We start from the raw sequence: 13,784 nt of genomic DNA, 5'->3' as shown, positions 1-13,784 counted from the left end.
GGAGGTGTGCTCAGTGACGCACTGAGGGACCATTAAAAGGCACCGCTGGGTCAAGGCCCCCTTTGCCCTTGTGAGGGCCAAGGAGTGTGCGGGGTTGACATTTTCCCTTTAAGCAAACCCTGTGTCACTTGGAACCAGAGTCTCTTTTTGTACCTTTATCTCGCTTTAGCTCGCTGATGTTAGAGTAGCAGATTTGTACACATCTTCCTGATTTTCAGGACTAAAGATTTTCAGGTGTAAATGGACCTAAATCAAAAATGTTTTCACTAATTGTAGCGATGGTGGCCACGGCAGAGGTTCCCAAGGGACCAGTGAGACAGCATCTCCTGTGTGTTTGCATGAGGATGTTCTCCCTGCCTGTTAGCATTAGGTTAGGGTTAGAGTGATCTGTTTTTCCAGGCAGTGCCCATCGTGACCTAGCTGGTGATTGCCTGATTTGAATTTCCCATCACCAGAGTAGAGGATGGTCATCCTTGCTTGGTACAGCATCTCTGAATTAATTGGCTGCCTTCAGGACTTGTAGGTGACAGCCATTGGACAGGAATAGATATTGAAACCTTGGGAAAATTGTCTTGCCTGAGAGGCTCATTACTGCATCCAATACAAAGGAATTTGGGCAGGGAGGTCAGAGCTAATGTGCTTAATATTCAGTTGCTGCAGGGACCTAGCCAAGGAATTGAGAATGTCCTGAAAATTACTGGCTCATTTGTTTGCATTCTCTGGCTGTGTTCTTGGAACCCATGGAGGAGGGAGGGCTGAACACAATGGAAACTGGGAAAAGGCCCAGGCCAGTATCTTAGGGATGAGAGGGGTTTTGTGGCCATAGCCAAGAGGTCGTTTAATCTGACTCCGGGTCAGTGTAGGCTTCTACCCTAAACTAGCAGCGATCATTCATTCATTCACCACATAGTTACCTAGGACCTGCTATAAGCCTGGAATTATGCCTGGAAATTTTTCAGAGATTACCTGTGTTGGTTAAAATATTCCTAGAAACAAGTGACTGTTTTCCCAGAACACAAAGATTTAACAATTTAGCCAAGTCATAATATCGAAGTGTCCCTTCCACTCGCAATGTTTTTTTCTTCTTTGACTACAGTTTTTATTTCGAAGAAGTTAAAAAGGGTACAGAAAAGTACAGAGAACGAGGTAAAAATCACCCGGCCTTCCACCACCCAGACTCTATGATTGTTAACTTTTGGTCCTATTTCTTCGGGATGTATTTTGTTTTGACATCAGAACCAGTAAGTGACAGATCATGTTGAAATTGCCCCTTCTCTGTCACCATCTGTCTTACCCTCTCTCAGGCATGGGGTTAAGGGTCATGAATTTTGGTTAGTTCCTTTTTATATCTAACCCGGATAACATTTAAGTATTTAAGATTTATTTCTTTTTTAATTGTGGTGACATTTATGTAACACAAAATTTGCCATTTTACTACTTTTAAGCGCACAGTTCTGTGGCATGAATTGTGCAACCAATTCTACGACCATCCATCTCCAGATTTCTTTTCATCTTGCAAGACTTAAACTCTGTACCCATTAAACACTAGCTTGCCAGTTCCCCCTACCCAGCTCCTGGCAACCACCCTTCTACTTTTTTTTTTTCTACTCTCTACCTCTATAAATTTGAGTACTCTCTGTACCTCATAGAAATGGCATCCTAGAGTATTTGTCCGTTTGTGAATGACATTTCACTCAGCACAGTGTCCTCAAGGTTCAGCCACGTTGTAGCCTGTGTCAAGATTTCTTCCCTTTTTAAGGCTGAGTAAGGATTCTGTTGTGTGTGTATACCACATTGCGTTTGTTCCTCCGTCCGTGAATACTTGGATGGCTTCTACCTTTTGGTCATTGTGAATCATGTGGCTCGTAACATGGGTGCTCAAATACCTGGTTGAGACCCTGTTATCCGTTCTTTTGGGTGTATCCCCAGAAGTAGAATTGCTGGATCATAGGGAAATTCTGTGGTGAATTTTTTGAGGAACCACCATTCTGTTTTCCACAGTTTCATTTTATAGTCCCATCGCTTCTCGGCCTTTTGGCTAAGATCAAGTATAGTCCCACCAGCAGTGCATAAGGGTTCCAATTTCGCCACATCATTACTGACAATTGTTATTTTCTGTTTTTTTTTTTCCTATCTTTTTTTTTAATAGCATCCATTCTAATGGGTGTGAGGTAGTGTCTCACTATGGTCCAGATTTGTGTTTTGCTGATGATGATTGATAATTGAGCTTCATTTCATGAGCTTATTGGCCATCTGTATATCTTCTTTGGAACAGTGTACCTGCAGGTCCTTTGCCCATTTTTGAATTTGGTTGTTCATTTCTTTTTTAGTGTTGAGTTTAGGAGTCCTTTATGCATTCTGGATATCAACCTCTTATCACATAAATAATTTGCAAATATTTTCTCCCATTCTGTGGCTTGCCATTTCACTCTGTTGATTATGTCCTTTGGTGCGCACAAGTTTTTGATCTCGATGTGGTTCAATTTGCCTGTTTTCTTTTGCTGTCCCTGCTTTTGGTGTCATATCCCATGAGTGTCAAATCCATGAGATCATTGACCAATCCATTGTCATGAAGGTTTTTACATCTGTTGTTTTTTTTTTTTTAATTTTTTTTTCAATGTTTTTTATTTATTTTTTGGGACAGAGAGAGACAGAGCATGAACGGGGGAGGGGCAGAGAGAGAGGGAGACACAGAATGGGAAACAGGCTCCAGGCTCCGAGCCATCAGCCCAGAGCCTGACGCGGGGCTCAAACTCACGGACCGCGAGATCGTGACCTGGCTGAAGTCGGACGCTTAACCGACTACGCCACCCAGGCGCCCCAACATCTGTTGTTTTTTAAGAGTGATGGCTTTGACTCTTACGTGGAGGTCCTCTTGTTAACTTTTACATACAGATTTATGTTTTGGTAAGTAATATATAGTATTTTATGTTTCAGTTTTTGTTCATTGTATAATATTTGACATTGCATTCTCCACCTGCCTTTCCCCCCCCCTCACTCAACATTATGTTCTGGGGCTTTATATATGTTACTGTCTAGCTAGGTATTCCATCTAGCTCCATCCATCCATTATCCATTCAGCCAGCCATTTCTGTTTTTTCCTTCCTTCCTTCCTTCCTTCCTTCCTTCCTTCCTTCCTTCCTTCCTATCCATCTGTATCATTTTTCTTCTTTGCCTCCTTCTTTTCTATCATCATTGTCATCATCATCATTTACGTATCTACTTACTTATTCATCTGTCTGTCTGGCTGTACCTACTTTACACTTATTCTGCATTACTCACTCATTATTCTTGCCTCATCGAGTAACAGGGGTGATACTCAAAATATCTAATAACCCATATGCTCCGTAATAAAACTTTGTGACGGCCCCATCAGACTCCATTTGGCTATGAACAAGTGGTACATCTGTCCTATTGGTTCGCACCAGCTGACCAGTCTGCCTGCTTGTAGGCACTTGGACTTGTAAACCCCACACTAGCAATACTGCCGTTCCTTCCAGGGGTGATGTTCTTAGAAACAAAATCATCTGAATGTCTTCCTCAGGAAGACTTTCTCCTTTGACTGCTGACTCTCTCACATCATCTCTCCTTGTAGAAGTTTAAGCAGCCTCTTTGGCCTATTTCAAATAGCACTCCCTGCATGGATAACTCTCGGACCTCCAAGGCAAATGTTTGCTTTGATTCTCTACTCTTATAGTTGGGGGTGTATCTGTAGCATTGTCCATCGGTGGCCTGTTCCAATGGACTGTAGGTTCTTTGGACCCGGTAGTGTACCTTACTGGTCCATCTGACTTTATTTTGTACCCACCTCTCACTGAAACATGCATGTCAGCTGGTCTCTGGGGCACACCACAAACTCTTGTCAGGTTGGCAAAGGATCAGTGGTGGTGTCTACTTGCAATGCAACGTCAGGAGTATGTCTGGGACAACACGAAGATATCTGGTTTTCACGTTCTCATTCACAGGAACTTCCCAAGGTGTTCTTGGCCCTACGGGTCCTTGCCTTTGACAGAGCTTGTCAGAGTAACATGGCTCATGGTATGGCACAGTGACGCTGCTGAAGGTATCAGGAAGGAGCTGAAGCCCCAGATAAAAGACTTGCTTTGAGAAGATGGAGGCGAGATGGTGGTTGACAGCTGGGCGGTGTGGACCAGTGAGCAGAGTGCTGGCTTTGGAGCTAGACATTCACCTCTGTGGGGCTGTGCCTAGAGAAGCCTGGGAAAGTGTGCGTCTTAAACACAGTCATTCCTGGCATGCGGTAGGCACTCAGTAAATATTTGCTGAGTGTGTGCATGGAGCCACATAGCCCCGGGTTCAAATCCTGGCTCTGATGCTGGCTGATACCTGTGAGATTTTGGACATATTTCTCACCTGAACTGAATTTCAGTTTCCCTACCTGAAAACTGGTGACAGGAATATCCACCTTCATGGTTGTTGGAGAAAGGAGGCATCCTGGATGTGTAATGCCTAACACAACTACCTACACAAAGTGTGTGTGCCGTAAACACATTGCACTTAATATAGGTTAGGGCTTTTGTGTATGTTAAAGACAAGCCCTTGGGAGATGGACACATGTATTTGTCCCAGTGCTAGTCTAGTTGTGATCCCGGGAAGGTTTGATGCTGTTGCTGTTTGTTTGTGTTTAAACCCTGTGAGAGAATGAATTTCTGTGAAGCCACCAAGTGTGTGGTCATTCGTTAACAGCAGCCGCCGGAAACTAACTAATTTCTGTGCCGAATTCCGCTTACGCAAGAACGTTTTCTGCGCATTGCAGGTGCTTATTGAAATGCCCTTAAAAAGTTTACCATACAATGCTGGGAGAGGACACAGAAGCCAGCAGTTCCACAGCGCAGCAGGTGAGGGTTCGATAGAGAGGAGCCCAGGAAGGACAGGTAACCCCTTGGCAAGGTGGTGCGTGGGTGTTTCCAGGAATACTTCCTGGAGTTCATGGAAGCTGTGTCCCAGAGATCAAGGAGGAGGCAGCTAGACAAGGATGTGGGAGGGCGTTTCAGGAGAGGGCGCCACACACAGAGGCATGAGACAGCAAGAACAGGCAATAATTCTTGTCTTGCCAAGTCTCTCGGGAAGGTCAGAGAGCTGTCTGGGGCGGTGCTTCTCAAACATTGAGGTGCACGCGGATCACCTGTGGGATCTTGTTAAAATGCAGACTCCGATTCGGTGGCTCTGGGGCGGACTCGGAGATTCTGCATTTCTTATGAGCCCCCGGAGGCTGCTGGTGTCGCTGGTCTGCAGAGGCACAAAGCCTTAGGATTCTGAGGTTCCTAACACTATTTGAACCTGCCCCGGAGAGAGCCCGCTGAGAAGAAGGGCCCTGCCTGAGGTCACGCAGCCTCAGATGACATCGTTGATCTTAGAACCTAGGTTTTCTGACTTTGAATCCAGTGCTCGTTTTAAACAAGGCATCGTGCGATTTCTTATGATATGCAAATGAAGACCGGATTTTGATTTAGACCCAGCCTGAGAGTCTTTTTTCTTTTCCTTCGTACCTTGCATGCTTATTATCAATTCTGTCTTCATTTTTTGGCGATGCTTTTATTCCTTACGTGTCCTTGCAATTTTCTTTACCCTCCCACTTGTGTCTTTTCCTCTAGATTGGTGCTTCCCAGCAATAGACACATATAGGAATCCTGTACGGAGCTTTAACAAATTCTGCTGTCTGGCTTCCGCCTGAGATTTGGATTTATTTGCTCTGGCATGTGGCTTAGGTATCAGGATTTTTAAGACTAGCCCCACGTATTCTTTTTTTTTTTTTTTTTTTATTAAAAAAAATTTTTTTTTAATGTTTATTTATTTTTGAGACAGAGAGAGACAGAGCATGAACGGGGGAAGGGCAGAGAGAGAGGGAGACACAGAATCCGAAGCAGGCTCCAGGCTCTGAGCCATCAGCCCAGAGCCCGACGTGGGGCTCGAACTCACGGACCGTGAGATCGTGACCTGAGCCAAAGTCAGACGCTCAAACGACTGAGCCACCCAGGCACCCCTAGCCCCACGTATTCTAATGAATACACCCAAGGTTGGGAATCACTGATCTAGTTTTTTTGGCCTCGGTTTTCGCTCCCTTCCTGCTACTTGCCTAATTTCTGGGGGTTTTTGTTGGTTTCATTTTTGGTTTTTTAATTTTTTTAAAAATTCTTAATTTTTTAATTTTTAAAGTTCTTCAGTTGATCGCCTATATATTTAAAAATTTTTTTTTAATGTTTATTTATTTCTGAGACAGAGAGAGACAGAGCACGAGTGGGGGAGGGGCAGACAGAGAGGGAGACACAGAATTCGAAACAGGCTCCAGGCTCCGAGCTGTCAGCACAGAGCCTGACGCGGGGCTCGAACTCCCAGACCGTGTGATCATGACCTGAGCCGAAGTTGGTCGTTCAACCGACTGAGCCACCCAGGCACCCCATCACCTATGTATTTTTAACTAGTACATTCAGTTCTTTTCTTTCATTTGTATCAATCCCTTTGAAGTGGAATCTTTTAATTCGTTATTGTGAAAACATTTGAGACAAATGTGGATATTCACTCCCACATGCCTCTTCCTGTTAGCCCTCTTTATTCCAGCAAATCCCGATTCCAGTGTAATTGGTAAGCTCTGGGTGTATGTCTCTGTGGCCTGTGGGTTTCGTTCACTTCTGTTGGTGTTGTTTATTTTGTACTATTTGACTTTTCCATCGACACTTGTAAGAGCCACATTCTTTTCCCAAGGTTGCTCAGCTTTTAGTTCTGTATTTCCATGGTTTCCTTTGTTAAAACAATTTGAAGAAGCTGGAGGGGCTAGAGGGATGGAAACAAAATTACTGTTTCTAAGATAATAATTAATAGTAATAATAAGTCCTTCTTATCTGGTAAGTTATGACATCTTACTAATCAGGGCTAATTAGGGAGCAGGTTCCAGGCCTTAAGGGGCATTCATTCAGCTGGGGTTTTTTTGTTTTTTGTTTTTTTGGTGGGGGAGGATTTTGTTTTGCATCCATGTGTATAATGGAGACTGGTTTTCTTGTGTGGCCTTTGTTGAGGAAGGCAGACTGGGTTGGATTCAATCCTTATGGTCTTTGTCCAGTCTTGGTACTGATATTATATACTTGTGTCATAAAATGATTGGGGTAACTTACCTCTTTCCTGTATTCTAGAACAGTCTGACTAAACCGGGAATTCTCTGTTTCTCAAAGGTCTGCTACACTTTGGCTATAAAAGTAATTGGGATATTTGCTTTTGTGGGAGTGTATTTTTTTTTTTAACACTGGCTTTTATTTTGAAAATTTGAAACATGTTCAACTTACAGAAACATTGAAAGAAAGTACAACAGCAATGACTTTGGTTTAAAAAATTTTTTTTAATGTTTATTTTTTAGAGGGGGGGTGGGAAGGTGGGGGGGGTGTAAAGAGAGGGGTCTGGCACAGAGGATCCAAAGCAGGCTCTGAACAGTCAGCACGGAGCCCGATGTGGGGCTCGAACTCGTGAGATCATGACCTGAGCTGAAGTTAGCTGCTCAACTGGCTGAGCCACCCCGGCGCCCCAGAAATGACTTGAATTTTTATATGGCTTTTGGTCTACTGTGGTTTTCTACTTTCTCTCGGGCCAGTTGGGCAATGTATGTTTTGCTTGAAAACGTGGCCATTTCAACGAGATTTCTATTTTAGGGTGAAAATTTTAAATAACATTCTCTCATTTTCCTAATCTCGGCCGTATCTGCAGTTGTAGCAACTTTATCATTTCTGACAGGTTTTATGTTACTTCTAATCCTCATAGCGACTCTATGAGGCAGATACGACAGACGTACCAGTACCGTCCGTAGTTTACAGATAAGGACATTGAGAGAGGGAGAAATTCAGTGACTTCCCAGGGCCGAACAGCCGGTAAGCGAGAATACCAGGTTCAAGCCGCAGCTTTCCAGAACAGAGTCCAGCTTCCCTCAGCTGTGTCTTCACGGCCTGCTGCTCTGCCACCCACACTTGGGACAGCAAGACCTCAGTGTTCCGAAGTGTCCAGCACTGTTTGCCCATTTCTTACCACATGTGGGCCTCCCTTGGGGATGGCGGGTTCCCCATTTGCAGCTGGGAAACCAGAAGCTTTCAGAGAAGAGCGGCCTTGCCCAAGGTCACCTGGCCTCCACTGGCACCATTGATTTTCGAACCCAGGTTTTCTGATTCTGATGACAGTACACTTGTTAATAATTCACCATGCCATTTTGTCGTGGCATACGAATAAGGGTTAGGTTTCTATTTTCTTTTTTTTAAATTTTTTTTTTCAACTTTTTTTTTTTTTTAATTTATTTTTGGGACAGAGAGAGACAGAGCATGAACGGGGGAGGGGTAGAGAGAGAGGGAGACACAGAATCGGAAACAGGCTCCAGGCTCCGAGCCATCAGCCCAGAGCCTGACGCGGGGCTCGAACTCACGGACCGCGAGATCGTGACCTGGCTGAAGTCGGACGCTTAACCGACTGTGCCACCCAGGCGCCCCTAGGTTTCTATTTTCTGACCCGGTCCGAGAGGCGTTTTCTACTAACAGATTGTTTATATCCTATATCCACTTACTGATGTAGCAGGCACGTTTATTGGCCATTAATAATAATTATTATGTTTCCTATTATTAAATAGTTACATAATCAAGTAACAATTATCAGTGGGTTATTAATAATCATCATTAATTACATCTAATTAAATTAATTCTTATTAAGCTGCCTCTCTTCACAGTCTCCCGAAAGGTGTGGACAGAAGTCTCTCCTTGTGTTGTTACCTTTAGGAGAAGTGACCTAGTGGGGTCTGGGGTGAACTGGGCTACACCCAAATCAGCTTTCCCCCGACAGAGCCCTAGATGACTATAGTGTGGGGCTTAGGCTTAGTTCAGGCAAACACTGAGTTCTTGGCCACTGCTTCTATTGGGTAGGTACTGACTATTAAAAGGGGGCTGATATTTTGTTGTTGCTGCTGTCGCTATTGTAGATTGCATGAGATCTAAGCTACTGTGCAAACCCATGTGCAGTCAGTAGTTTGGAGGTACATTTTTTGGAAGAAGGATGATGGGCGACCTCAGAAAGAGCCGAGTGCACTCCAAGGTAGATGAAAATGTGATCTGAAGACAGCGTCCTCCTAGACGTCCGGTGGGAATGGGTGATGGCAGCTGGCATGGCCGTAAAAATGGCATGATGGTAGTTGGCTACAGGAGGGGACAGGTAGTGCAGCCCTGAGGATGAATCAAAGGAAGGAAGGTTGTAACTAGATATATCTGGATATGTCTACAGTATTTCTTAGCTTTGGCCACATGAGTTGGGTTGCAGAGTTACTCCCACTGCTGAGGGAGCTCCCACTATAGTAAAGCAGTGAGAGCTGATAAATTCCACTCCAGAGCTTTGGAGCCCTTTGACCTATTACCTGGGGTCATGTGACCAGGGGACCTGTTCACAGAAGGGTCACACATCAAACATCTCCTCCCCACGACCCAGGATAGAGTTGGTGGCCTGGGCCTGCTCCAGGCTACAGGGCGTTGTTGTGTTAGCCGTGCCCTGATTTCCCTGCGGTGGTATATAGGGCGGAGAACCCCGAGGACTGGAGAACATATTTTTACACATAAATATTTATGTCAAATCAGCTCTGGTAAGAAGGTGGCAAAACAAGGCGTGAAAACACAATGAGACAGAGCAGCCTGACTTTCTGCAAATATTTATGAGAGAGGAAAATGCTGGGAGAGAAATAGCCCTGGAAGAGAATAGCAGAAGAGGAGAACAGAACCATCAAGGGTGCCCCGAGCTGTGACAAGGCTGCCTTGTTGGAAGAAGAGGGTACAGAGGGCAGGGCTGATCACATAATGCTGTTAGGGAGGGGAGGGGAGGGGTTGACACTGTTTATCTGTGTCTTGGATACCTATATGACAGGCACTTTGCTAAAGCACATGAAATCCTTTTAACATTTTTGTCCACTTCTGTTCAGAAGTGTTAAAAGGAGCATTATCACTAAATTGTGCGCGCGTGCACACACACACACACACACACGCAGAGGACGGGTCTATATAACAGGCATATCTGGCATCCTTCTCTTTGGTAGAGCGATGACAGCAAACGCCCTATTTCATGGGATCCTCTGAGGACTGAGCGAGATGGTCCACATAAAATACCACAGTGCCCAGCACACTGGAAGCTCTCCATCCATGTCAGATGTCACGGTCCTCTTTTCAGCATATGGCTCCTTGGAGAAAGGCACAGAGTGGTGGTCGATGGAGCATGCATGTGCCATGCTCATAGTAGGGGCTCAGTGCTTCTGTTGTTGTTGAAGAAGAAGATAGAAATACGCTGGGGCTGACCCTGGTTTTGAGAGAAGGAGGTCCGGCCTCCGTGTACAGTACAGCTGTAGGCGGTGACCGGCCACTGCGGAATTTTCCTCCAAGGGTCTTCCACTGTCCCTTTAAGATGTGGCCATTTCTTGCCAGGCCACCAGCAACTGTTTCTGCCTGTGGCAAGCAGTTATCCTCAGATTGACTTGACAGTCCTGTCCTTCCTAAATGCTGGAGGGAGCAGAACCGTAAAACCTCTGTCCCATAGGAAACCAGCCAAGCGGTGGTGGTGATGGTGGAGAAACAGATGCCCCTACGATGTTTGAGTGTTTTCTCAGTTCAGCTTTGATGGACTGTCCATTTTCCAGGCATTGTGTTTGGTGCTGCCTGGGTGTTTTCTCTTTGGATCTTCACACAATGCTGCGGGGGTGAAATTAGCATTCCTGCTTTATAGATGGAGAAGCCAGCTCGCCTAAGGTCCTGTAATTCAAACAAATGGGATAGGACTAGGGTTTGGGAGCTAGGTTGAGCGTCCCAACTAGGGGTTGGGACCCTCGGTTGAGCGTCCGACTTCAGCCAGGTCACGATCTCGCGGTCTGTGAGTTCGAGCCCCGCGTCAGGCTCTGGGCTGATGGCTCAGAGCCTGGAGCCTGTTTCCGATTCTGTGTCTCCCTCTCTCTCTGCCCCTCCCCCATTCATATTCTGTCTCTCTCTGTCCCAGAAATAAATAAAAAACGTTGAAAAAAAAAAAAAAGGATACATGCCCTTGTTCACCTGGGAGCTGTGTGTGGCCCCGCTCATGGCTGGCAACCAGAGTCAATCTTGAGCGTCTCATCTGATCTGTTTGGTACTGGTGCTTGGTGGGAAGTTGACGGATGGGGCCCCTTATGCACGTGGGATAAGGAATCAGTGGCCTGTTTGCTAGATCTCTGTTGCTACTCCTGGAGCAGAGAGGTGACCCTTCTGAGTCATACAGGAAAGGCATAAATAAGGGTGGCTGGATTGTACCATCGTGACAACAGAGGTATGAGGTGAATGGTGAGCACACCTGGCAGAAACAGAATCCAGCGAAAATGGGCAAAAAAGGCCTCATTTTGTGTTATAACGAGAGATCATGAACTTGACAACTCTCCAACTGCCCTGAAGGGAGGCAGCCCAGTCTGGGCAAAAGAGAGACATTCGGAAGAATCCAGAAAGCAAGGGCCTCTTCCAGTAAAGTGGCTACTAACAGTGGGACTTTTGGAGCTGGGCAGGTCACATTTCAAATCCTGGCACCACCACTCATGAGCTGTGTCACCGGGCTTTTACCTCTATGTTCTCATCCAGAGTGTGTGAGGACTGCTCCTGACGCTCGGTGTTATTCTGAGAATGACGTGACATAACATCATTAAAGTGCTTTGCATACAGCCGGTGCTCTGTGATCCATAGATCGTTCCCTTCCTCTCCACCCACTGTCTTGTACCCTGCATCTGGGGATTCTCTCCTTGTTGAGGAAGGGCCTCATCGGGGAGCACCGAATCCTGACTCAGACTCAGTCCAGCCCTTGGTATACAGGTATCTCTAATGCCTGCCCCTTTCCATGACCAAACTTCAGGGCCCACTTGGCTTACCCTATTACTATTAATGGAAGCTGTGTTCCTAATTCCCCTCCCCGCTGCGCAGTCAATTTACCTCTTAATGCCTGGTAGAGGCAGCATGCAGAAAGATTGACAACATTGTTCACACTGTTTAAAGGTTCCACTGTGCGCTGAAAATTGTCTAAATGGGGGGATAATGAACAATCACCAAATTGGAGCTTTCTCAAGCTGAGAGGAAAGAAAGGCTTCAGAGAGCGGTGGCCACATGACCGAAGTTATTAGCTGGGGTGGGGAGGGGGAGAGAGATAGTGTCAGTTCCCCAAGCCCAAGAAAGATTGGATCTGTTGGAGCATGAAGCGTTTGGAGCCTTACACTATTTGCAGTTTGCCTGGTAACTTTCCAGGGGATGCTGGGACAAGAAGGGTTGGCACACCTTGTATTCTCCTAGCTCCAGACAGGTGAATAAAACTGTAAATCCATTGGCGTCCATCACAATCTGGACCTACTTGAGATATGAATTCACCATCGATTTCCTGACCGCAGCTTCCCCGATGGGATATGCTGGAAGGAAGGATTGTATCTTAAATCCCATCTCTCTTTTAGTAGGGGTGTATCTTAAGATAGTTGGCTTCACTTTAAGTCTCCACTTTTTGCCTGATAAATGAAGGGATCTCACAGAACCATTAGGATGAATTATAGTTGTAGTATTTAGAAATAAGTATCATTTGCCGTGCTGCCCTTTTATGGTGGAGAAAGACACTGTGCTCTGTTTTGATCAGCAGCCCTGTGACATGGATTATTATCCACATTATAAAAATGAGATGCTGAGCCTCGTAAAGTTGAGATTTGTCATCCAGGACCTCACAATTAGGAACCAAAATCTGCTTGACTCCAAATATGCTACCTCATCCATCTATGCAAGAATAATACCTCCACATGAGTCACTTGCTGGTTCCAGAACCACCCAGTCCGGGGCAGGAATGCTGCTCAGGAAGTATTCATGTTGAGCAACCTGCCAATAGTCTCATGGGTGTTTCCTTGTATGTAACCCCTCTCTTTTCTCTTGCTGCTTTGACTTTTGCCAGTTTACTTAGAATGTGTTGGGTATGGCCCTAATTGAGTTCAGCCCACTTGGGATCCTTCAAGCCTCATGGATTTGGATGTCCATTTCTCTTCCTAGGTTCAGGGCCTTTTCAGCTATTATTGTTCTAAATATACTTTGTCCTTTTCTCTTTCTTTTTTCCTTCTAGAATTCTCATAATGTGAATATTGTGGGGTTGTTTTTTTTTATACATTGTCTCCCATGTTTGCTAGGTTTTCTTCAGTATTTTTTGATCTTTTTTCTTTTTTCTCCTTTCACTGGACAATTTCTTCCTCTTCTTTTTTTTTTTTTAAATCTGCACCTTTATTTATTTACCTTTCAGTAAGTTTAAGTCCTCGAGGGGGTACAGCATTACACGGATTCTGTGGCCCATGGCTTTGGCGGGAAGGTTGTTTTGGAATTTGGCACGAGCCATATGCCACTGTGTCCATGAGCACGAATTACTTTTCCCAAGATCCCTCTGGTTTTGTTCAGTTTGCCACCAGGAGTCACTGTGTTGTTCTTTGCTTTGTATACATGAGCACATCACTTGCCTAGATAGAATTTAGTTTCATCTCGAGCATAAACACCTTCAGTTTTAAGAAGAGCCATGCCCTCCCTCTGTTTCCAGAGACCCCACTTTAACCTGCAAAAATGACTTTGGACCACAGCTTTCTAGACATATCTGTTGTTTTAGGAGTCCTGTTCCCAGCAGGCCTCCCCAGGTTCCAAGGTGGCGGAAAGAGCTGGATAATTTCTAATGTTCTGTCCTCCAGGTCACTGATTCTTTCTTCAGGAGATCAGATTTGTGGTTACCAGAGGCAGAGGGTGAGGGGAGGGTGA

At 45.2% G+C, this 13,784-nt stretch overlaps 1 protein-coding gene and 1 pseudogene across 3 annotated transcripts in view; one reads left to right on the top strand and one right to left on the bottom strand.

Moving 5' to 3' along the window:
- SHISA9 (shisa family member 9) overlaps nt 1–13,784 on the top strand; it is a 420,069-nt gene that overhangs the window by 169,811 nt on the left and 236,474 nt on the right. The gene's annotated exons all lie outside the window — the stretch shown is intronic.
- On the bottom strand, nt 5,117–13,624 carry LOC131501566 (large ribosomal subunit protein eL33-like; annotated as a pseudogene).

This window comes from Neofelis nebulosa, chromosome 18 (assembly GCF_028018385.1).
Source record: "Neofelis nebulosa isolate mNeoNeb1 chromosome 18, mNeoNeb1.pri, whole genome shotgun sequence".
NCBI lineage: Eukaryota > Metazoa > Chordata > Mammalia > Carnivora > Felidae > Neofelis > Neofelis nebulosa.
The sequence above is the reverse complement of the archived record's forward strand: the minus strand, read 5'-3'. Positions and strand labels throughout refer to the sequence as shown.